Source organism: Phodopus roborovskii, unplaced genomic scaffold (assembly GCF_943737965.1).
Source record: "Phodopus roborovskii unplaced genomic scaffold, PHOROB, whole genome shotgun sequence".
NCBI classification, from domain to species: domain Eukaryota; kingdom Metazoa; phylum Chordata; class Mammalia; order Rodentia; family Cricetidae; genus Phodopus; species Phodopus roborovskii.
This window is the reverse complement of record NW_026126558.1, coordinates 26,478,513-26,481,634: the sequence shown is the minus strand read 5'-3', so window position 1 is coordinate 26,481,634 and position 3,122 is coordinate 26,478,513. Positions and strand designations below refer to the sequence as shown.

The window sequence follows — 3,122 nt, the reverse complement described above, 5'->3', positions numbered from 1 at the left end:
ATCCATGGTAAAATTAAACTATATTGGTGGCCACCTCAGAGTAGCAGGAACAGTAAAAAGACAGGGGTCATTTTTTTTTCTACAGGTCTAAGATACTATCTAATGGCATTCTTTGCTTTTTAACTAAAGGAAGACAGTGATCTGCATGTTTATTAGATTAAAAAATGTTTCTATTTATTAAGTTACAAGATGTTAGTTCTTACATAGGGGTAGGCAAGGGATGACTGTTGTGGCAGAGGAGAACTAGCCCAGGATAAGGTCATTAGTCTCTGAGGCTATAACAGCCCAATCTCTCCACCTTACTGAAACACTCATCCATCAGTCTCTGAAGGCATTGATTCTTTTCTGGGATTTTCTTTCCCAATAGCACATGTACAATAATTTAGCAAAAGTGGGGTATTTTAACTCCATTGAAAAATGGAGACATTCAAAGAGTTGTGCTGACATCAAACACAGCTCTTTGACAGTGGTTACACAACTTTTTCAGGCTTTGTGTCTTCCTTTCTTCCTCTTCTCACTTTGTTCTGACCTTTATTGTAAATGACACCATACCAGACAGCATTTGTTTTACCCTTGTTTTTTGTTTCCCTGGCAATTTCAAATTGTAGTTAAATGTTTCTGATGTGACTAAGTGATTGTTGCATACACACATTTTTGGTACATACTGCATACATATTCTTAGTATTTGCTACATACACACATTCTTAGCATTTACTGCACACACACACACACACACTTATTATTTGCTGACACACTCTTAGTATTTGCTACATACACACACTGTTAGTACTTGCTGCACACACACTCATTATTTGCTGCATACACACACTCTTACTACTTACTGCATACACACATTCTTAGTCCTTGCTGTACACAAAAATTTGCTCCTAGTACTAGAACTAGGCAGCTCTTCCTTTATTAAGGAAGTGAAAGTGTTAAGCATATAAAGGATTCACCCTGTCCTTTCCTGAGTTTTATTATGTTATTCACCTGGATAAATAATATCATCTTGGTTGATTTTCTCAATGGCCACTATATGCCTTTGACAGATGAGTTGCAAAACGGATTGCCATAACATAATTATATGTATTAATTGAAGTAAATTTGTGAGTTAAACATGATTTTAGAACCAATAAAATTATTGGCAGGATGGTGCAGTGTGGGATGCTCCTAGCTCAGAGAGTATCTATGCCTTGCCTTTCCCTGGCAGTTAAAAGATACCTACTTTCCGCAGCATATGTGGACAGCTACCAGTAGGACACAAGGGAGAAGGAGCAATGCCACTTGTCTGATCTTGCATCCTTAATGGAGAAGGCATATGAAAGGAATTTGCCGGTTAGTTCTTTGTCAATATCACGGCTTGTGGACAACATTTCATCTGGAGAAGATATAGATTCTGCAGAGTTCTATCTTTACAAATTTTGACACAGTCTGTACTGCTGGTACCTGAGAGACTGGACCATCCACAGCTGGATCAGACAGTATCTGAAATATGGTGCGAAAGACAAAGCCTTGTACAACCTTGTTAATATGGTTCAGTATGGAATTTTTCCAGATAACTTTACATTCAATTTACTGATGGATTCTTTCATAAAGCAAGAAAATTACAAAGATGCTTTATCTGTGGTTTTTGAGATCATGATGCAAGAAGCCTTTGAAGTGCCATCTACCCAGCTTCTCTTCCTTTATATTTTATATCATTGCCTGTCAGAGAAGACAGAGCTCACATGGGAAGAGGAAAGGAACTTTGGTGTGTACCTGTTGCTTTCAGGCCTAAAACAAAAGAACACAGTGTGCTTGAGTTCCCAGCTGTATGGCTACGCAGTTCTTGGGAAGATGGAGCTGCAGCGCGGGCTACGGGCTATATACCAAGACATGCCTCTGATATGGACACCAGGCTACCTTGACAGAGCCCTTCAAGTGATGGAGTAGGTGGCCTCGTCTGCTGAAGACCTCAGGCTATGTAGAGAAGTTCTCAATGTGCTGGACTGAGTCCTGAAGGAGATGATGTCTCCAACAGACCAGGCCTCAGAGACACAGCCCCAGGAAGGTGAAGGCAGCTTGGGCTCAGCAAATCTGGTGGAGCGGGTAGACATTGTAGAACCAGAACATTCCAAGCTTCCCCAATACCTGGAGCGATTTAAGGCTTCTCAATCTAAACTGCAGGAGTTGGACAGAGTTGAGTCAGTCTTTTGACTCTGACCACCCAGCTTGTTAAAGAAAAATGCACAGCATGTGAAGCAGAAGACCTGGCCCCTGATGAAGAGAAGTTTCATGAGTGGCAGCTGGAGCAGGTGCAGTTGATCCAGAGGGAACAAGAGCAGAGGGAGAGAGAAAAGCAAGAATACCAGGCACTGAATGCAGCCAAGAATGCACTCTAAAGGACCATGAGCTGGCCCTGCTCAAGGACTCTGTGGGCCACCCAGACATGATGGGACTCGGAACTGCGTGGGCCACCCCAGCGTTAAGCCTGGACAGACAGGATGGGACTCGGATCTTCTGCTTCTCCCACAAGCCATGCAATAGCCTGAAAGCCACAATGTGCTGCATGTCACGACACTGTTCATCCAGGTGTCAAGGGCCAGGGAACTAAGTGGCAGCTAAACCTCTTAATCAGCTTTCAGGGTTCATAGTGGAGTCCTGGGCACTCCCAATATCTGGTGAGGGTAATAAAATAAGCAATAGCTGAGGAGTCGGGTCTGTAGCATGGAGGGTTTGAATGGTTTCCTGCCCCTTCCCAGGCACATAGAGCCACAAGCTGCATGTCCTAAGACCTGTGCCCCATAGTCCTTGACTAACGCAGACATCCTAGTGATTGGCCCTTGGGTGATCAAACATCCCCATTACCTCTTTCCCACTACACCTTGTCCTTCTCCTTCCCTCTGGATGAAGTACAGCACAGGTTTCCAGAACACAAGCTCACTAGGTTTCTGATTGTAGGAACCCACGGTGACACTTACAGGATGTGGGGCTTTTCAGGAGAAACTTTGCCCTGGGTGTGAGCTACTTGTGGACATATTGGAGTAACTTTCCCCTATACCTGGTCAGATATAACCTTTGTATAGGTGTGTGCACACATGTACACACACAGACAACTTTAGAAAAAATGTTTCTATTAAAGG

General features: G+C 43.1%; 1 pseudogene; it reads left to right on the top strand.

The window, feature by feature from the left end:
- The first annotated feature begins 1,290 nt into the window (after positions 1–1,290).
- LOC127234733 (28S ribosomal protein S27, mitochondrial-like) lies at positions 1,291–2,381 on the top strand (annotated as a pseudogene).
- Positions 2,382–3,122: the final 741 nt, after the last annotated feature.